General features: G+C 38.9%; 1 non-coding gene and 1 pseudogene across 1 annotated transcript; one reads left to right on the top strand and one right to left on the bottom strand.

The window, feature by feature from the left end:
• Nucleotides 1-723: 723 nt before the first annotated feature.
• LOC121482384 lies at nt 724-1,735 on the bottom strand (annotated as a pseudogene).
• An 18,904-nt stretch (nt 1,736-20,639) lies between these two features.
• On the top strand, nt 20,640-20,742 carry LOC121483684. Its single transcript, XR_005985805.1, has one exon. It is a non-coding gene; the product is annotated as a U6 spliceosomal RNA (small nuclear RNA).
• The last annotated feature ends 1,349 nt before the right edge of the window (nt 20,743-22,091 follow it).

The following is a 22,091-nucleotide window of genomic DNA, read 5'->3' as shown; positions in this document are numbered from 1 at the left end:
TCATTAATAATAAATCATAGTCACAGACACTCAAGGAGACACCTTTTAAATTGAGATGTTAATGACTACTAACACAATTAGTATCCAGAGGGCAACCTCAAACAGGTGGGTGTGGGAAAAGTACAGGACTTAAGATGCTGGCATTTACCAAGTGATGGAAATCCTAATGAAACACTGCCATGACTGGGTGATACTGTGTCACTTTTAATGTGACTCAGAATGTTTCCTTGTACACTTTTATAACTCTCCTATTTTGTTCCAGTTCTAATCTGCTGTATAAAAAGGCAGCATTTAGGGGCACCTTATTCAAAACTTCTTACCTTCACAGTGAGCACAGCACAGCATGTACCATTGACCTGAGCAGTACGGATGTGGCTTGTTGGTTATCTTGCTTCTCCAAATTGTAGTTGTAGCCTCCATGCATAGTCATTCCTCTTCTCTAGGAGGAGTTTTTATATTTATCATCCCAAATGCAGTGATTGTTCACCATTCGCTAAGATCCACAATGGCTGTTTTCTTCTCCCTACAGATTTTTTTTTTTTTTAAGAAAATGGAAGCCTGCTTTTATTGATGCACATATTGACGGACCTGCGATTGGAAAGGGCAGCGACGTTAACATGACACTCGTGGTTAACGCAACGGAAACATGAGGGCAGGAGATGGCTTTGCAGGGGCACGATGCCTTCATAAGTTAGGGAAACGGACTGCTAGCTGGCTGCCCTTTCATTTCATGTTCTTCACAAACTCCTCTCTCTTTTTGATGGAGGCCTTCAGCTCGGGGATGGCTTCTGCTATCATCTTCTCTTCAAAAGGGGAGATCTTGCCAATGCCTAGATTCTTCTCAATGCCCTTTTTCCCCAGCAGTAACGGTGTGGAGAAATAGGCACGGTCGGCTTCCTGGGATTTAACAAAGGAACATTCGACAACTCCTTCCTTCCCATTCATTGCATCCACAAGGGAGAAGACAAACCGAGCTCCAGCATATGCCATGGACAGGGTGGCAGCGCCTGCTCCAGCTTTGGCCTTCACCACCTGCGCCGGCCTCCTGGGTCCGCCCAGTGACGGCTGTCAGCGGGTCCTGGGGAAGGTCCCCCTTGGAGTGCACTGAGAGATCAGGGGGATGATGGTCTTCCCGGCATGACCGCCAATGACCGGAACATTGACTCGCGCGGGATCCAAACCCTTTAGTTCTGCAATGAAAGTGTTGGCCCTGACAATGTCCAGGGTCGTGACCCCGAAGATTTTATTGGGGTCATAAGCTCCGTGTTTCTTGAAAACCTCCGTTGCATTTGGGATGGTGGATTTGACCGGATTTGAAATGACACAGATCATGGCCTCGGGGCAATGCTGGGCGCAGGCAGCCGTCAGGGTGGCCCCAACGGAGGCAGTGGGGTTGAACAGGTCATCCCGTGTCATGCCTGGTTCTCTCGGGACTCCGGCTGGAGTAACCACCACATGGCAGCCTTTGAGGCAACCCGGCAGCGGCTCAGGTCCGAGGTGGCCTTTCACGGTGGCTCTGGTCTCTGCGTGGCTCAGATCTGCGGCCACTGCGGGTGTATGAGCAATATCACGGAGGGTCAGGCGGCTCACTAAGGGGCTGTTCTTGAGAAGCAGCGCAGGGGCTGCCCAATTCCTCCGGAAGCCCCAAGCACAGCTGCTTTAGCACTGTTCTGGCCCGAGGTGCTGAAGCTGCTCGGAGAGCGGCGCGGGTGGGGCCGGTGAGGGCGGAGGGCATGGTTGGTTGGAGCCCGTGGGGAGCCGAAGAGCAGGCGCAGGAGCCGGCGGCGGGCAGGTGACACCAACCTTCTCCCTACAGATTGAGGCTATTGTCCTGTGCTGGATCTAGAGAAATATGTTGGTAGACTTTCTTGTCCTTCCCTTGTGGCTGTGGCTTCCCTCCCACAGGCCTGCATCACAGTGGGTATTTCTCTAGGGTCTGTCCAGTCTTTCCGTGAGAGCCTTTTGGGTTTTGTTGGAAAAGGACATGTAAGAGTATATGGACTCCTCCAATTTCCGATGTCAGTTTCAGGGGTTTTGCATTGTCTCACCAGGCCATGTTTGATCTTCACCAATTGCCATTGATTCCACCTCAATTCTTCTTAGCAGTGTCTATGTCTAACCCAGGCGAGTGCATATTCTTTCATTCTCCCTGCAGTATCACGATCTTCCTTTAGATTTGGGGCCATTGACCTCAACTCTTGTAGTTCAAGAAAAGCCATATAATTTAAACTTGGTGTAGCTCTTTTATTTTATTTTATTTTTTTATTGTTGGGGAGAAAGCAGCACTCCTTTCAACACACTAAAACCCAGGACAGATGGAAGCCAAAACCATTATTTATATAGTTTTAATTATTTTAGCAAGTGGAGTGAAAATCTACATTTCTAACAGTGCCTTTGACAATGATGCCACTTGTTTTTATACTTACAGTATTCTTACTTGGGTTAAAAAATACAGCTTGTATAAATATTTCATAACTCCTAAATTATTTTCAGGATGTTTCAGAAACATTTCAAAATGTTTTCTTTTTATTTCTAGAAGATAAGTGATTGTATAGTTTCCATAGAGATGAAATTTAAAATTTATAATACCCAGTCATCTGATCAAAGTGATATAATAAAGCCTAGATATTGCTCTGTTGGAGTCTGAACAGTAAGGTTGCTTTTATTTTCTGCACTCCTCTTTTTTTCCAAATTAAAAATGTAAAGCAAAGAATTTCAGTCTAAAATTAGGCCATTGAGAACAAGAATATATAAATTTCTTGCACACCTTTTTTTCACAAATGTTTTGGCACAAGGTCTAGGATGTTGTAGATGATGGTAGACATGTTCTACACCCTTTATTCATTTAGCTTCATGATTACTTATTTAGTTAAATGTGAAGTCTTTATCTAGACTATGTTGGATTATAGTACTAGAAACATAGTAATGGCAATGTTCTGAAAGAGATTGTGTAGTAGGAATTGAATCATTTTATGAAGAATTCAAACACAGTGAGAAGTTTTTATCTACAAATGTCCTTAAGAAAATTGATATAACTGTACAGCTATGTATTACATAAATTTTATATAGCTTAGTGGCCATTATTTACTTAGTAGATCACTGGATATTATCTGTAGGGCTTTCCCTTTCAAGTGGAATCATATGTTGATATTTTATTTTTACTTACATATTTTTATTTTTCTGTACCTCACCAGTGTTCCATTCAAACCAAGGGTCCCTTTATCGTTGTTGTCCCGTGAGCCACTTTTTCTCTTTGTACATTCTGTTTTCTCCTATCCACTGTGACAGATAATTAGAAAAGGACTCCATTACCCGTTATACTGGAAATACAATGGAATGTGAATTCATTGTGATGGAGTGATGCATGCGATGTCAGGGCATTAATTTCTTTCTTTTTTTTTTAAATTTTTATTTATTTATGATAGTCACAGAGAGAGAGAGAGAGAGGCAGAGACATAGGCAGAGGGAGAAGCAGGCTCCATGCACCGGGAGCCTATTTTTGAGATAGTTACAATTATATTTATCTTCCACAATTAAAGACTTACTAGCCTGTTTAGCTTATAAATGGACAAGGAATTCAGAAAATGAAAATTTAAAATATTTAATTGTTAGTTTAAATATACATTAGTAAGGGGTATTTGAATAAGTAGTTTGAGTAAGGAATTGTTTGAATAGGAAAAATATTTAAAGCATAAAAACAAACAGAACATTTGTTATAGTGTCACACTAATTTTTGCAAAATTATAGAGATTGTTATTGTCCCAATGGGCAAAGTCATTGGTCCATGGTGACCAGCTGAATTAGTCATATATCACACTAATTTTTGCAAAATTATAGAGATTGTTATTGTCCCAATGGGCAAAGTCATTGGTCCATGGTGACCAGCTGAATTAGTCATATAGTTCTATTCATGGAACAGATTCCCTGTGTACTAACCTAGTAACCTAGTCTTCTTTAATATAGTCTGTATCTTTTAGCTACAGTTTGTGTAGTAGTATCTCTTTGTGTATTTACTAGTCATTACTGTCATCTTGTATATTTTTTTCCCCATTAGCAGTCATCTGTTTTGGGGAGAAGAGGTATGTGTGTGTGTGCATCCATATATTTATCGATACTCATTTTATATCAGTTATTTGTTTGTTTATGTATAAATATCAGAAAAATGACAGGATAATGCATACCAAGGAAGTTTTATATTTCATAGCTGACATAGTCTGACATAGTTTATTTTCTGCTATCTCAAGTATGATCATATAAATTAAGAGTCAAAGTACCTGAAGATATTTCTCTGTGGCAATCAGGTAGAGAATAACATATTTGTCATACTGACTGGTGAATTGTTGGAACACCCCTACCTCAGAACTGATTAATTGTGCAGTGTTTTTATTTTTTTTTTGTATATTTTTTTATTGGAGTTCCATTTGCCAACATATAGTATGACACCTAGTGCTCATCCCATCAAGTGCCACCCTCAGTGCCCGTCACCTAGTCACCCTATCCCCCCGCCCACCTCCCCTTCCACTACCCCTTGTTCATTTCCCAGAGTTAGGAGTCTCTCATGTTTTGTCACCCTCCTTATTTTTCCCACTTATTTTCTCTCCTTTACCTATAATCCCTTTCACTATTTTTTTTATATTCCCTGTATGAGTGAAACCATATAATGTTTGTCCTTCTTCGATTGACTTAACTTCACTCAGCATAATACCTTCCAATTCCGTCCACATTGAAGCAAATGGTGGGTATTTGTCGTATCTAATGGCTGAGGAATATTCCATTGTATACATAGACCACAGCTTCTTTTTTTTAAATTTTTTTATTAATTTATGATAGTCACATACACACAGAGAGAGAGAGAGAGAGAGAGAGAGGCAGAGACATAGGCAGAGGGAGAAGCAGGCTCCATGCACCGGGAGCCTGACGTGGGATTCGATCCGCAGTCTCCAGGATCGCGCCCTGGGCCAAAGGCAGGCGCTAAACCTCTGTGCCACCCAGGGATCCCAGACCACAGCTTCTTTATCCATTCATCTTTCGATGGACGCCGAGGCTCCTTCCACAGTTTGCCTACTGTGGATGTTGCTGCTATAAGCATTGGGGTGCAGGTGTCTCAGTTTTTCAGTGCAGTGATTTTAAAAAGAAGTTCAGATAATAGTAAGAAAGATGTCAAGGTAAGAGAACCACAATCATGAATATTTTTAAAAACATTACAGTGTGCTTGAGTCGAAGAGTGCTGATTGTCCACTTTCTTGTTGTTTTTTTCTTTGCTTCATTGAGCTATAATTGATACATAACTTTTGTGTAAATTTAAGGTATACAGCATAATGGATTGATGCATGTTTAAATTGTGAACTTATCACCATAATAAAGTTAACCCATAAGCTAGAGCATTTTATTTTTTTAAAGATTTTATTTATTTGACAGAGAGAGAGAGAGCACAAGAGAGAGTGAGCAGAGGGGAGAGGCAGAAGCAGACTCCCTGCTGAACAGGGAGCCCACTGTGGGACTCTATACTAGGACCACAGGATTACGATCCAAGCTGAAGGCAGATGCTTGAGCTAAAGGCAGATGCTTAACTGACTGAGCCACCCCGGTGCCAGGCTAGAGCATTTGAAAGCAGGGGTTCTTCACCTTTAGTAGTCTGGTGAAGTCTATGGACCCATCCCCAACCCGCCCCCCCCCCCGCAAATTTTCTCAATACAGAAAATAAAAGACCCAGGATTTTAAAAGGAGCTACTTATATTGGAAAACAATTATCAAAATATTAAACAAACTTTTGATATGGTAATATGCATACTTCTTGATTGCTTTAACTAACAAGATTCAGTGGTGTTTCAGATAGCCACTTTGACTTTGAAGTATAATGGAGAAATTTGTTTTTTAAGAATTTCATTTATTTATTTGAGAGAGAGAGAATGTGAGAGAGAGAGCACGAGCTCAGGGAAGGAGCAGAGGGAGAGGGAGAAGCAGATTTCCGGCTGAGCAGGAAGCCTGATCCTGAGCTCTATCCCAGGACCCTGGGATCATGACCTGAGCTGAAGGCAGACACTTAACGGCTGAGCCACCCAGGCACCCTGGGGAAAGATTTTGTAAGACATAACATCCGTTTACTTATACATAATTTGAGCAGTGCTTGCAGAGTGCTCAGTTCTTACATTTGTTGTCTTCACTTAGTTGTCATAGCCCCAAATGGCAATAATTAAAATTAGTAATAGATTAACAAGGCAGAGATTATGATTCTGTCAACAGTAAACAGAAAAATCTGTAATAACTGAATTTTCCACTTCCAGACAGACGACCTAATTTAATTTTTCCTTTCTTTTTACAATTTCCTTTTCATTTTAAGGACTATGACTGAGACCATGTGTTACAGCCCTAATTTTAGAAATACAAGCTTAGATAAAATGCCTCCTTTTTAAAGAAATGGAAGGATTCACATAAATTAGCTTTAATGCCCAAACATTTTTTCTACTTGTAATAAATAAATACGCCACCAGCAAAATGAAAAGTACATTTTGAGCAAGCTGTGGATTGCTCTTAAAAGTTTTGTGCTTTTGAATATATATGAAGATATTGATTTGGAGCAGTTCATCTCTTAAGGCAAGCATTTTGGTAATGAAATGTTTTAACCTTGGTAGTATAATGATTTATTTTTGGGCCAGTCCTTATTTTTAGATCTATCCGATGCCTGCTAGGAAGTCAAGTTTACTGCTATAATGTTTGTGTTTTGTATAATACTGGTAAAAAGGGAAATAATCTGTCAAGTGCTTCCACAATGGCAAGGCAATCTCCTTCGCCCTCTTCCCTAAAGTGATGATTCTTCTGAGATCTGTAGTGTTCCTCAAGCAGTATTTGTTGTTTAGCTGCAAATAGATGATTATAATAATTAGAGGAAGATCTGTTTTAAATAAGTTCAGCTTTAGGATTCAAGTATTTTGGTCAAAGTTGTCTGAACCTGAGTTTAGTAAGGAGTGAAAAGTGCCCACAGGTACAGAAGGACAAAATCATCCTGACTTGAATTTCTGACAGTGAACTTGGGCCCTTGTAGTCCTTCTGACATTTAGTCTTACAATTTCTCAAAAAGTCAATATGATGATCTGGCAAAATCAAATACCAATGATGCAATCTTTATTTTTTAATTGAATTCCAGATGAACTAATTGGGAATGAGTCTAATCCTTATGGAAAGGGAAATTCCTGTAGCACTGTATCATTAAATTCAAGGGTAAAAGAAATCTATGTTTATGTATTATTCAGAAAGCAAGTTGACCACAAAATTGAACATTCAATTCCTTGCAGGAACAAAAATATCTTCCCTAGTGTGATGAGAACATAGCTATTATGAGTTGCTGCCTAGGCATTGACAGTATGACAACCCTGCTCACCACCCCTGGTCTGGACCTTGAGATAAGGACCGGAGCTTAGAATTCTTACCACGTGCTTCTGCTTTGCTTTTATCAGGGCACCTTTTAAAGTAACTACTTGGAGTTAAACCCAGGAAAAGTTAATGACCTGTGCCCCAACCACCTATTTAATAGGTGTTTGCTCCTCTGCCCTCTATCTCCTTCCTGATGACTGGTGACTCAGGAGGAGGAAATGCCCTTCCCCAACCTCACTGTGTCCCCACCCTACTCTTGTTTCCGGGGCTTGTAAGTAGTAAATCTTTACTTCCTTTGTGTGGGTATAATGAGAGTGCATTTTCAATGCAAATGATCCTGGGGTTTTCATTTCTCCAGAATGGGAGCTGGGATGCTGACCAATCCCTTATAGGTGGCTCTGGGCCTCCTCATTAAGCACGTCATATTCTGAATAATTTTAACTTAAACCAGTGACAGGCCCTCCAACACACCTAGTTTGCTTCATACAAATCTATTTGTTTTACTTTGATTCCAGTTTTATCTGCTGTGTCTCTGATCTAATTATTTCAATGATAAAAGAATATAAATGAGATATAACTGAAGGAGTTAGAGAGGGTAAAGAACAGTTGATTCTTGAACAATGCAGGGGATAAGAGCCCTAACCTTTTGCATAGAAAATCTGCACATAACTTTTGATTGCCCACAGTCTTAACTACTGATAACTTACTGTTTACCAGAAGCCTTATCAACAAAATACACAGGTGATAAACAGATATTTTGATTGTTATATGTATTATATACTGTATTCTTACAGGAAAGTAAGATAGGGAAGATAAGTGTTATTTAAAAAAATCATAAGAGGGGCACCCAGGTGGCTCAGTGGTTGAGCTCAGGTCCTGATCCCAGGGTCTTGAGATTGAGGCCCACATCAGACTCCTCACAGGGAGCCTGCTTCTCCCTCTGCCTATGTCTCTGCCCTTCTCTGTGTCTCTGGTGAATAAATAAATACAATCTTTAAAAAAGAAAGAAAATCATAAGAGACTGGGGTGCCTGGGTGGGACAGTTGGTTAGGCATCTCTCTCTCTCTCAAAAGATTTTTTTTAAAAGATTATTTATTTTAAAGAGAGAGAGAGAGAGAATGTGTGCACATGAGCAGGGGGAGGGACAGAGGGAAAGGGAGACAGAGAATCTCAAACTGACTCCATGCTGAGCACTGAGCCCAATGCATGGGGCTTGTTCCCATGACCCAGAGATCATGACCTGAGCTGAAATCAAGAGTCCAGTGCTCAACCAACTGAGCCTTCCAGGATCCCCATAAATAAAATTTAAAAAAATCATAAGATATTTACAGTACTGTATTTTTCTTTAAAGAGCCATGTATGAGTGGATTCACACAGTTCAAACCCATGTTGTTCAGGGTCAACTGTAGTTTTAATATTATATAATAATGGCTGTTTCTATTACTTAACTAAAAAACATTCATTATTAACAATTCATGAACTTCCTGAGGTAATATGGATAGCCCCTGGCCATTTAATCCAGTCCCACTTAGATGACGTTATACCATAATCAGACATACGATCTTCCATGCTTCTATACATACTTGGGGACAAACAATTTTTAAATAGAAAACCAATGAGTCATCTTTACATTTTTCTTTATTTTTTAAGTACATTCTCATGTCCGTTGTGGAGCCCAACGTAGGCCTGAACTTACCTTGAGATCATGACCTGAGCTCAGATCAAGAGTCAGATGCTTAATCGACTGAGCCACCCAGGTGCCCCGAGTCATTCTACATATTAATGCGGAATATACTTCAGTTGTTTTAACAGTGACCAAATGACAATGACAATTTTTTTATTTCTCTTTCACAGGAAAGCCTGGACTTATAGGAGGTCCAGGGAGTTGGTGTCTATGCCCTTTAGATCATCCAGGGACCCAAGTTCCTTTTCTGTTGTTGCTTCACCATCCCCTGTGTTGTCCTCCTCTGCATGTCAATTGTGCTGTCACATCTGCAGTGGAGAGCAATCTGGTTTCCTTGAAAGCCATGACTCAAAGATGCACACAATATTTATATTTATATGCCATTGGTCAAAGTCAGTCATATGGACACGACTAGCTGCAGTTGAGGCTGGGAAGTGTTGTCTCTTGACAGATCAAGATAAAATTGAGGGACTTTTTATTACTAACAAAGGAAAAAGAAGGAAATAAATATTGGGGAGACAATTGGCAGTCTCTGCCATATTTTATTTACTTTAGATTTATGAAATCTATTCATCTATTCATCTATCCATCGAAAAGTACTCATTGAGAACCTGCAATACATGAAATACTTTTCTGTGCCTGGAAACACCATGGTGTGAGAAGCTTGCCCTCATATACACCATCTCTTACAGCAAGGAGTGCTGTCTCCAGGCTTTAGGATAGAGTCGTGGGCAGTTTCTCGGCAGTATGTCAAATCCCTTACTGAGACTAGAAAAATCTTCTCTGAGCTCCACTACACTGGACTAGGACTAACAATCCCTGTTCCCTGAGACTAAAACATTTCCCAGGACACAGAACTTTCAGTGAGTGCTGTTCCTTAGTGCTACTTCCAAAGAGTAGTCTTGACAATATACATGGAAGAGTACAGGGACTATTAAATATTTCCTGCAGTAATCTGCCCCTCTTATTTTCCCAGTCAGTGATTTTGGGAAAGTGTTTTTCTTGTGCAACCCACTGCCTGCTGCTTTTATCTCTTGTTCTCACTTTTTCTTTCTCCTCTTTCCCTAATTAGGGCTCCCTCCACTCAGCAGCACCCATGATTCTTTTCTCCCCCAAATCACATCTTTGCACCTCCTACCTTCCACGTTATGGCCCCTTTTCTCTCTATAGTTATGTGTAGTTTGTTCTCTCGGTCCTCATATTGATTTCCTGGGTGTTCAAAATCATTTGATAATATGATTATCAAATGGTCCTCCTGCTACTCCGTCATCTTAACTTAAGGCAGAGGGTCCTCCTCTACTCTGCCATCTTAACTTCTCCTCCCTAAATATTTCTTAATAAACAAACAAAAAAACATTCCCAGAAAAATTTTCTTCCCACATACCCGACTACATCCCATAGGTTCTTAGGAATTACAGAAAAAGTGATATCTCAGAGAAATTGCATTCTTTTTATTTACCAGCTAGATATAAGGAATACTCATTTTGCAAAATAAAGGATACAGTATTATTAAGTCATACCATTAAATTTTATTAATACTATTTTTAATAGTTGCTATTTTCTTTAATCTGAGTAAATTTTAATTTTGTAATTGCAAATGAGTTCAAATTAATCACAGAAGTCATAAATTTATAAACAACACTGGAATATAACCACATGGAAAGTACAGACTATCCTATTGGCAACATTCCCAATTATTTTTTATGGAATTATTTCTTCAAATTAAAATTAGACAGATGGAAACCAATCCCATTTATCTTGGAAATATTATTATAACCTGGAACCAGAATTTCCCTCAGTAAAATACTTAGGGGAATTTTGGAAATTTAATATTTTTTAAAGATTTTTATTTGTTTATTTGTTTGAGAGAGAGAGAGCCAGGGGAGGGGCAGAGGGAGAGGAAAGAATTTCAAGCAGACTCCTCACTGAGTGCCAAGCCCAACATAGGGCTTGAGCCTAGGATCCTGAGATCATGACTGAGCTAACATCAAAAGTTGAATTCTTAATGGACTGAGCCACCCAGGCATCCCTGGAAATTCAATTTTTAATATATGAAACCCTATAAGCTTTCCTTCCTTCAAATAATAGTAAAAACTGACTAACAAGCAAATAAGGGAAGCAGATTTTTTTTAAAGACTTTATTTGTTTATTCATGAGAGACACACACAGAGAGAGGCAGACACACAGGCAGAGGGAGAAGCAGGCTCCATGCAGGGAGCCTGATGTGGGACTTGATCCTGGGACTCCAGGATCATGCCCTGGGCCGAAGGCAAACACCAACTGCTGAGCCACCCAGGTGTCCCATGGGAAGCAGATATTAGAGTGGATTAGCCTAAGAGTTCAAATGTGTAACACTTAACTGCCAAGTTTCAGGGCTCAAATAAATTTTTAAGTATTTCATGATTAAAATGGAACAAAATTTTATTTTTAAAAGATTTTATTTATTTGACAAAGAGAGCACAAGCAGGGAGAAGTGGCAGAGGGAGAGGGAGAAGCCGACTCCCCACTGAGCACAGAGACTGATGTGGGGCTGAGTCTCAGGATCCTGGAATCATGACCTGAGCCCAAGGCAGATGCTTAACTGACTGAGCCACCCAGGTGCCCCTGGAACAAAAATTTTAAAACAAGCAAATGATATTTTTTTTCTAAAGATTCTATCTATTTACTCATGAAAGACACAGAAAGAGAGTCAGAGACATAGGCAGACAGGGAGCCTGATGCAGGATTCAATCCCAGGATCATGCCCTGAGCCAAAGACAGATGCTCAACCACTGAGCCACCCAGGTGCACTAGGCAAATGATATTTATAGTACTTTAGGAATGGCCATTCAGATGTGAAAAGATTGTGTCATTCTGCTACACTTAAGTGAAATCTAGTGGCTGATAAGTTTCATTGTAGAAACTGGGGGCACTTGAGTGGCTCAGTTGGTTGAGCCTTCAGCTGAGGTCATGATCCCAGGGTCCTGAGATTGAACCCCTGCATCAGGCTCCCTGCTGGGTGGGTAGTCTGCTTCTCCCTCTCCCTCTGCCTGCCATTCTCCCTGCTTGTGCTCTCTCCCTGTCAAATACATAAATAAAATATTTTTTAAAAATTTAACTGACGAAATTATAAATCTGATAATAGGAACTGATCAAATGTTACTACCTAAAATATCTGAAATTTACTAAGAGGGTAAAAGTTTTTACCACAGGAAAAAAAACATGTGTTTTTTGGAACTACATGAGGTGATAGATGTTAACAAAACTTACTGTGGTAATCATTTCCCAACATATGTAAATAAAGGTATTATGCTATACACTTCAAGTTTATACAATACCGTATGTCAATTATATACCAATAAAACTGAAAAAAAAAATTAAAGTTACTACCTAAAAACTGCATACTTTCTCCTAGAAGAGCAAGATTTCTAAGAAAGCTGCCAACACATTTTGGGAAATTTGAAAGGCATGTTAGGATAATAATCCCTCTCAAAAAGTTCTTGAAAATATAATATTTGATATGATTCTAATTTAATTGCTTCATTACTTCTCATAATGAAAAATAATATTTAATGTTGAAAATAACTATATGGAAAGATTGCAGGTTTATTATCTTCAGACATATTACCTCCGAAATAGTTTTTTTTCTCTGCTTAGTGCTACCAAATTTAACAAGCTTATTTTTTGGCTAAAGACACTTTAATCTGTGAATGTTCTTTTTGTTCTCTTGGAGCATGTCTTTGCTTTTTTTTTTTAATTATTATTTATTTATTTATTTTAGAGAGGAGGGAGTGGTAGAGAGAGAGAGAACCTTCAACTGGCTCTGAACTCATCATGAAGCTCCCATGGGGCTGAATCTCAGGACCCTGAGATCAGGACCCAAGCCAAAACCAAGAGTCAGAGGCCCAACCCACTGTACCACGCAGGCACTCTGAAGCATGTCTTTTTTTTTTTTTTCTTTGTTTTTTTTTTTTTTAGGATTTTATTTATTTGTTTGAGAGAGAGAGTAAGCATGAGAGCACAAGCAGTGGTTGGAGAGTGAACTGAGGGACAGAGGGAGAGGGAAAAGCAGGCTCACTGAGCAGGGAGCCTGATGCAGGCTCTATCCCATGACCCTGAGATCATGACCTGAGCAGAAGGCAGACACTTTAACCATCTGACCCACCCAGGTGCCCCAAGGCTTTTTTTCTATATGGAAGCAGATTTGATCAGTTCCCTCTCAATTTTAATATTTTCTCTGCCTTTATGCTGACTTCTCTCTTGTCTGGTCTTTTTAATGATACCTGGTAATAATTTGATTCCTTCTCCTGTCATTATTTCAAGAGTGTGACTAACTTGCCCGCACTTTCTCTAAGTGTCCCTGCTTGCTCTTAGCTTCTCTCTTATTTCTTTATTTTTATTTATTTAATTTTAAAAAGATTTTATTTATTTATTCATGAGAGACACACAGAGAGGCAGAGACATAGGCAGAGAGAGAAGGAGACTCCATGCAGGAAGCCTGATGCAGAACTCGATCCCAGGATCACACCCTGAGCCAAAGGCAGACACTCAACCACTGAGCCACCCAGGGGTCCCCCCATTTCTTTATTAAGGGGCAAATCTGGACACAACTCTAAATATGATTTGACTCTTCAGTATATGCAGAGGGAAACCAGCTATTTTGCCCCTCAAGTGTAATTTAAATACAGTTTACCCAGGACATTTAGTGTCCAAAGAGACATACTGTCCCTGCCATTTTGTATTTCCTGTGGTCTCTTAGATTCCTTATGGTGGAAATTAAAGTACTTCACTTTGTGGCTTGAACTGTGAAGGGGTTTTAGGAAAGAATATCAATTATACCCTCAAGCGAGTTTATAACCAACTGTGAAGTGGCTGTAGAAATAAGGCAGACAAAGATGAAAATATCAGTTTTAAAGATATACATTTGTAAAGATGTACTGGAACGTGGCTTGGAATTTTGGACACATTGGATTTATTACGACTTTCCAAAATTGAATGTATGCACATCAAATTGGCCAGTAGGAGATTTCCTGTGGAGGATAAGGAACTTACACATGAAGGAGGAGGAGAGAGGATGGATTCCTAGATTCAGATTATTGAGACAGAAAGAGAAGGGTCTGCTTATCTGCTTATGGCCTGTTCACCCACATTCACCGATTCAGTATGTTGCTTTTCCTCTGGTGACAAGTCATGATAGAGAAGGCAGGTTGAAGATGGAATTTTTTCCCCATACTTTATCTTGTGAATGAATAGGCCCCTTTATGTAAACTTAATAAGTAGGAGGTAAGAATCCCCACCATTCCCTTCCTATCAGCCTCCATTTATTTTCATTTTCTTTCCACCTGTCCAGCAAAACTATCGAGCCTCATTAAGTGAAAATGCCAGAAGCCCTCTGCTCTCTCTCCAACCCCACTCCTCATATGCACCATTTGCCTGTATTCACCAGGATTGTGATCACTTTAATACTTTTATCACTGAACAATAGTCAAGTGAGCAGTTTGGCTGTCAGATACTATGTTTCATCTCAGATGCCAAAATGAACAAAACACAGACTCTGTTGTCAAGAGGTTCGATGAACATTCATCCAACATGTTTTATTTATGAATCGTTCTATTTAAGTCACTTGGTGTTGTCCTACTGGGATACTATTCTTAAATATTTAGACTTGTTTCACCATGTCACTTTTAGAAGATTACAAATCATACTCTGCAGGCAGAAGCTCCCCTATACTTGCATTTCTTCTTGCTAAGTTACTCTTGGTCCAGCTGTTCTTTGTACTTCTCTGGGGATTGGGTCAGTGACTTTTCTCTGTGGGATGTTCTCTATAGGGAGTGGTTTAACTGTTTAGCTGTACATCAGATTCATGGCTCTTCTATTTGCCAGGTGCTTTGTAGCTCAGGGGCATTGTTCTTTGGCTACCTTGTCTTTTCTGTGTCATATTTTTTGATTTATGTGTCTGGCTGGTCTCCTTTCATCCAAGGCCAGTCAGCGTGCTGTGTTTGGTTTGTATGTTGTATGTACACTCTCTTGTGAGTCTTGGTTTGTAATTACAAACAGCCCTGAAAAGCCTATCATTGGTTCTCGCATGACCTCACATTGGCTTTATCTTGACCCTTTGTTTTGCTTCTCCTCACTTTATTTTCTCTGGTCAGTTCACTTCATTAAGGCTTCTGTCCTTCTCATTTTAGTAGCATTGTCCTTGACTAGATTGCTAACTTTGTCTTTCATGCCTTTAATCCAGTAGTCAGATATGTGCTCTGAACTTACCCCTTCAGCAGAATTTACCATTTGACCAGTTGAAGTTCTTTCTGCTCTTTCTGGTTCTTATGACCAGCATTCTTACTTTATGATCTCCCTGACTGTCCATTCTCCATCTCTTTTGCTGCCTTCTCTTCCTCTGATCTCTGACCCTAAGGGCCAGCACAGTCTCTTGTACATTTTTTGGTTATGCCCTGCACACTTCCAGATTATGATATGATAGCATGTTCTCAGCAATTGTGCCACATGACAGTTCTGATATCCTAGGCTGTGAAGTGTGAAGTCAGACAGTGTTCATTCCTTCTTCCATTTGGTTTCTGTGGGACCTTGCAAAAATTTTCTCACTCTAAACTCAGATTCTTCAACTGCAATGTGGAGATGATGATAGTAACTTACACAGGTTATTTTTGATAATTCAATGTACAAATACACATGGAATCCTTAGAAAGTGCATGGTTATCAGTGAGTGTTCTGTTAGTGTTAGATCTTACCTTTATTATTATATAAAGCTCGAGCTGGGTATTCTGTGAAAGCACTATACTAATGTGTCCACCTTCCATCTTCAAGTGAATTTTTTCAGAATCACACAAAAGAATATGAAAAGCAAGTAAAAAAATATGATCCCTAAATTGTGGATAGCGTCTGAAATTGGATGTAATTGCTAAAAGCTCAGATAAAATATTTGTGTTTCAGGAAGTCCCTTTGTCTTTCATTTCTGATATCTGTTTTTCGGAACAAAACATGTAAGAAGAGAATCAGATGTGTGGCCAATTTTCATTTCGTTGCTTCAGTAACAGGAAAATGTTTCCTCTGCCATAACAGAGGAAAATGCAGTCATTTTAAGATAATCAAAATGTCTGGTCTTTGAAATGACCTTAGGAAAGTGAAGTAAAAACATGTAAATGAAATACCCCTTCAAAAAGATGCAGTTTTATAAAAATAATAAAGGGTATGTGGATGGCATTTCTTAATTATATGTTCAAAGAAAGTAGTTCCTGGTAATTTATCCATCATCCTCTATTTTCTTTGAATAGCTTGTAATCTAGGCTATTTCAAATTTGCCTTCAGTAATTACCTTCATTTCTTATATGCTTGTTTTGTCCTTTGTGAAACAAATGTACATGCTTATTATTAAAGCACAGGAAACTACAGAAAATAAGGGAAGTAACATGGTGAACAATTTCCATTATACCTTGATATTCATTTCTCCATCATGGAGATACTTTTGTTGAGTTTGCCATAAAATTCATTTAATGTAAGATTAAAATGGTTATTGATTTTGTAAATAAATGTGTTACAATTCAATAGTTTTAAATTATTCATCACATTTAATCAAGTATTCTGTTTTTAAAAAATTCAGGTTCTACCGCGTTGATTAAAACTCAATCATTGTCCTGAGAAAATTCACCCAAATAACTGGCACCCTTAGCCAAAATACCTCCCGCTATGTGATCTTTTCGAACTATCGGACAGGTTATTAGATTGGATAGTAATTACGCAGGGATACTATTGGGATGGGAGACTTGCTGCTTTTTATTCAATATAATGACTGCTGGCACAACCAAACAATTATTATCATTATTGTATTATGACACGATATACATATATAATATTGTGCAATGCTCTGTGATCTTTTGGATTAAATATTTTGGATAAATGTTAAGAGTATAAATATAGGATAAATATAGGATAGAAATGATAAGCTTGTGATTCTAGTTGTCAGTCACGAGTGCTCATGTTTCTCTCACTTTATACATTTGTTTTAAGATTTATTTATTCATGAGAGACACACACAGAGAGGCAGAGACCCAAGAAGAGGGAGAGGCAGGCTCCCCACAAGGAGCCCGATGTGAGACTCAATCCTGGACCCCAGGATCACACCCTGAGCCGAAGGTAGACACTCAACCACTGAGCCACCCACGCGTCCCTTTTCTCAATTTATACATAGCAGGGCATTTCTTGATCTTAATCTACATCTTTCTCTCACCCTATTGCAAGCTACTACTTGCCTTGAACTACTGGGAAAATTTCATTGACTTCTCTCCTAATCCCCTTTTGCTCACTTTACCATTAAAAGAGCACATTACTTCTGTTAGCACATAGAAACATTCAATGGCCTCCAATTATTCTTATCCCAAATATTCACCATACCCTGCAAGATCTTGCTTATTTTGCTCTCTTCATCTCTCTCTCTCTCTCTCTCTTTTTGAAGATTTTATTTATTTATTCATGAGAGACACAGAAGGAGAGGAAGAGACATAGGCAGAGGGAGAAGCAGGCTTCCTGCGGGGGAGCCAGATGCAGGACTCGATCCCAGGACCCTGGGATCATGATCTGAGTTGAGGGCAGATGCTCAACCACTGAGCCACCCAGGCATCCCTGCCCTCTTCATCTCTTGAGAAGTTTCTCCCACCCCCTGTATCTCATAGACAAAAGTTCTTCCTTACATGGGCCAAGATGGTTTCTGCCATGGAGAATTCCTACATGCTGCTCTGATACACTCTGAAGGCCATTTGTCCCTCTATATCCAGCTAACTCTTACTTGCCCTGATGTGTTGGTCTCCTTTTGGAGAATCCTTCAGTCAGAGTCCCAGCACCTGAGCTCTCCTAGCCTCCTTTACTTATTCATGGTAGCAGTTATCCTTGTAATAATTTTAAAACTAGTTGTGTCTTTGGCAGTTTACTGTCAGTTATATTCTATTGATCACAAGCTCAATGAGGGAAAAAATATATATACTTTTCATTTCAGTGAAAGCCCTCAATAAGTATTTGCTGAATGAATAAAGGAATGAAAATATAAACCATAAGAAAAATGTTCTTTTTAAAGACTTTATTTATGGGGCACCTGGATGGCTCAGTGGTTGAGTGTCTGCCTTTGACTCAGTTCGTGATCCCAGGGTCCTGGGATTGAGTCCCGCATCAGGCTCCCCATAAGGACCTTGCTTCTCCCTCTGCCTATGTCTCTGTCTCTCTCTGTGTGTCTCTCATGAATAAATAAATAAAATCTTCAAAAATAAAGACTTTATTTATTTGAGGAAGATGGTCCAGCAGATTCCTTGCTGAGCTTGGAGCCCAGCCGGGGGCTCAGTCTCACAACCCTGCGATCATGACCTGAACAGAAATCAAGAGTGGGCTGCTTAGCTGACTCAGCCACCCAGGTGCCCCAGAAAAAGGTTCTTCAAGCGGTAGTGGAAAAGGAGGTGGGCGGGGGGTTGGGGTGACTGGGTGATGGCACTGAGGGGGGCACTTGGCGGGATGAGCACTGGGTGTTATGTTAAATGTTGGCAAATTGAACTCCAATAAAAAAATTTAAAAAAAGAAAAAAAAAGAAAAAGGTTCTTTTTAAAGTATGTTTAAGCATTGGCCTCAGAGACAATATTATCTGTCCCATATTCATGAATTTAGCCATAGCTAGAAAGTTTAACTGACTGGGACTCTATAGGTCTTAGAGTTTCATGAATATTTTCTCAGCAGGGGGCACGACTGACAATGAGAGGTTTTCTAGAAGGAGAGCCTGTGCTAACCATTATATATTGTAAGATAGTAAAAACAACAGAAGGGAGGAGTTATATAATTGTTCAAATATAATTGAAGTTAAATAGATACTTGTTCTGAATACTGTTTTCATGAAGTGTCTTTTTGAAGTTTAAAAAGTGTAGAAAATTTCCCAATATTAAAAAAAAGATTATTACAGTAGTACTAAGGACTGTTGACTTGCAATTTTGAATTTTTAAAATAGTTATTTTAGAAGCCTGCATTTATCCTTTTAAAATTACCAGCTATTTTTGTCATGAAACTGATTTTATCCAACAACCAAATAATTCTTTGACTTAGTTGTTAACAACTCAATCCACATAAAATGGCTACGGATCCTGTCCAAATTGGGAACATGGCAAAAGGCCATTTCTTAATTGAGAATATGACTTTTCTAATAAAATACTGACACTCTAACAGACCAGCTTTAAAACATAATGTAGAATCATGATTACTTTAATCAGGATTTTTGTCAATGATAATTCTTTCCCTCTCCCGTAGGGGCTTATATCCAATGTATTTAGGTTCTAGACAAGGGGGATATATATATATGTAGCATGAAAAAAATATGGTCACATCATTATTACTTGCCTCACCTTCTGTCCCCAGCTGATAATTACATCTCTATTTTTACTGATGGAGATTCTTATAATCAGAATTATTACAACTATAGAAGACAGATCCACACAGGAGTTTCAATGCTTCAGAAGCTAAAATTAGTTTCTCATTTCTTTTTTTCTTTTCTTTTTTTTTTTTTTTAGTTTCTCATTTCTTAGTTTCATTTTGATTCTGCCATTCCCATAAAGGCTTCAGTAATTAAATGGAAATACTTTTGGATATCAACTACATACAATATTTGCATCTCTGGAGGTCAATTAGTATATACAATGAAAGTGGGAGGGAGGAAGAACATGAGGGAATGGTTGATTCTTTTTTTTAAATTTTTTTTTGGTGGAGGCTTTCCTCATTTTCACAGTATTTTTTTTTAAGATTTTATTTATTTATTCATGAGAGACACACAGAGAGAGGCAGAGACACAGGCAGAGGGAGAAGCAGGCTCCATGCAGGGAGCCTGACGCGGGACTTGATCCCGGGACCCTGAGCTGAAGGCGTTAAACCGCTGAGCCACCCAGGCATCCCTTCACAGTATTTTTATATGGAAAGAGAGAGAGGGAAAGTCAGCTCCTAAAAATAGGCTTTTATACAATCAAGTTTTGGAGAATCAGGAAGATAAAAGATCTTAAAAGTTGTTTTCAAGTACAAAATATATATACCTTCTTTGCTAAGTAGGTGTAAACTTTGTGGTATCACAGTACAATACTTTTCATAAGGTAGCTATATTTTTCTGACCTCTATGTTAGTTCTCTTTAATCAACATTTGAAAAATTTGGGGACTTCATGTGCAGTGATCATACATGTGGGTAAAGGATGAGTCAATGGCTCACAATTTGCAGTGAAGTTGCACAACCTCTTGGACTTAAGCAGTGGTCACTTTGTTTAGGCAGCATTTGTGTCAAAGAACCCTCTAGAAACAGAATATTCACAGAAGGAAACGATAAAACAAAGTACCCTTTAGTGTTTTGGTGTATCTGGTGAAAATCTAATTGTCTTTTGCTTGTTTCAAAGCTCTAAGTTAGATTTTCGGTGCCAGGATACACAAAATCTAAGTTAAGGACAGCAAATAAATGCTTACAATTGTTTTTGTTCTGGTACTTAGACCTTTTTCCTTGAGGTTATCTAATCATTAAGATATTTTAACTTAATAGATATTTCTCAGTTCATATATCACATAGGAATCAAAGCAAACAGACCTGTCCTAGATTCGGCAGCACATTTACTAAAATTGGAACGATACAGAGATTACATAGCCCCTGAACAAGGATGACACAAAAAGCAACGTGGACCTAAAACCATAAATGCTGACGAGAATCACAAAAAGATATCCTTAAAATCTGAAAGCAAAACAGAAGATAGGAACTATCGAAAGTAGCATAGCTTATCACAAAAATAAAAGAATTTGTCTCTATCCAAGTTTCTCAACTCCTGCGCTATTTGAACAACTCATTTTTTGTTGGGTGACAATCTTGTGCATTGTGAGATGTTTTGCAGAATCCCTGGCTTCTAACCACTAGATACCAGTACTACACATCCTCCCCAGTTTGTGACAACCAAAAATGTCTCCATTCTTTGCCAAATATCCCTGAGGGGAAGAAGGCAAAATCATTCCCTCTCACTGTTTGGGAATCATTGATGTAGCCAAAAGCTTGGCAATTTGTGCATATACAGGTGTATTTGGCAGATTTTTTAGGAGAAGGATTGCTAGATCAAGGGGATGTAGAACAGTGCCTGATGCTTCATAGTGACACAGAAAGGTGAATGGTCAAACCCTGATTTTTTCTGCCAAATTGATAGGTGGAGGAAAATGCCTCTGTGTTGATTTCTTTTGTAGATTCAAACTTATTTTGACAGGACAATTTTTTACTTATTCTGTTGTCAAGGGGACTGCTTTAACAGCATTTGTTACTTCTTTAAAGTCCTGCTTCTCGAACTTGGTCATTGTTTAGACAATTTAAGGAAAGGACAAAAGTTATTTTGGTCTCCCTCTGTGGGTTTTGATTAATTTTACTAGGCAGTTATTTAAAATAGATTCAAACAAATATATTTTAAAAAGCATATCTGTAGCTAACATCTTCTATGCAGCTATAAAAAAATGAAGTAATCAGTGTATAAATTAAATAATAACAGAACAATCAAACTAAAATGTTTAAATTAACAATGCTAATTTAATGTGGCCATTGATATACCGTGAACATTTAATCACAGCAGACAATATGACTATGGAACTGCTTGTTAAGGATGATACTTATCAGTTTTCCTTTGCCTTTCCTACTGAGTGCCACAGCATGTGGCAATCTGCCCTCCATTGCTAAGCTACTCTATCACCTTAGGCCTCATGAAAAGATCCAGAGAAGCATGTGGCCTTCTTTTTTAGTACAAAATTAACATTTATGTATACATCCTTTCTTCTCAGAACCCCCTTCCTCCCCTTGTAGAAGCATTTCTGGAAGCCTTGTCCCCCTGGCCCAGGGATGTGTAACCCCTCCTGGCCATCTGCTCTTTAGAGGGGAACTCATTCTCACCTGTGCAATTGTATTTGAATCTTTCTTTCAAGAAGTGACAGTACTGGTGGCCAAGAGTTTTCCTTTCCCATCAAATAATCAAAATTACCAATTGTGTTTTTCAATTGTGACTCTATTTTGACTAT

Source organism: Vulpes lagopus, chromosome X (genome assembly GCF_018345385.1).
Source record: "Vulpes lagopus strain Blue_001 chromosome X, ASM1834538v1, whole genome shotgun sequence".
In the NCBI taxonomy this organism is placed as follows: Eukaryota; Metazoa; Chordata; class Mammalia; order Carnivora; family Canidae; genus Vulpes; species Vulpes lagopus.
Note: the sequence above shows the minus strand (reverse complement) of the source record. Positions and strands in the feature narration are given on the sequence as shown.